Consider the following 719-nt stretch of genomic DNA (forward strand, 5'->3'; position numbering starts at 1 on the left):
GGAAAAAACATGAGTAGAATTAGGCAGCGATCCCCTGCTCTCTGAATGTGTGTGTGGGGGGGGGGGTGGGGGGAGGTGGGGTGTGGAAGGGGCAGGTGAGCCTTAGCGATTTACAAGGTCCTTGACCTCCACTGGAAGAACAGAGTTCTAAAGGTGCACACCAGGTTCAGGAGTTATGTGTGCTGCTATATGAATGTGCCTGTGCACTGAGACCCTCCTTCTGAGTGTCAGGATATCCTGTGTTTCACATAGATGCCCTTGCATCATCACATTTATCCTTACATCAATAGTTATGAGGGAGAAACATACAGCCTGGCCCATAAAAAGCCCTCAATAAATGGAAAAAATTATGCTCACTCTCTCAAGTCTTCCCCAGGTTCAAAATGCCTTGGTCTCTTATAACACAGAAAACATGCCCATTGATTAATTTTGTAATTGATAACCACAGATCCTGTATTTGGAGTACTGGTGAGAAGTAGTCCCACCTGCTCCATCATCCAAATCTCAGCATGTTTCTCTCCTGCCTGCTGACTTGGACTTGCATAGCTAAGTCTGGTAGCTCACATCTTAATGGATAAGTTATTCTTTAACACCAGTAGGTCATTATACTGAGACAAAGAAAGAAATTTCAGCTGTAATGACTGTATAGAAGACCTTCAACCTCCACATACAGAGGAACCCCTTGGGCGGGAGGTCACACATTGCAGCTTTGGGGATCC

The sequence above is a fragment of the Bos indicus genome, chromosome X, assembly GCF_029378745.1.
Source record: "Bos indicus isolate NIAB-ARS_2022 breed Sahiwal x Tharparkar chromosome X, NIAB-ARS_B.indTharparkar_mat_pri_1.0, whole genome shotgun sequence".
Classification (NCBI taxonomy): domain Eukaryota; kingdom Metazoa; phylum Chordata; class Mammalia; order Artiodactyla; family Bovidae; genus Bos; species Bos indicus.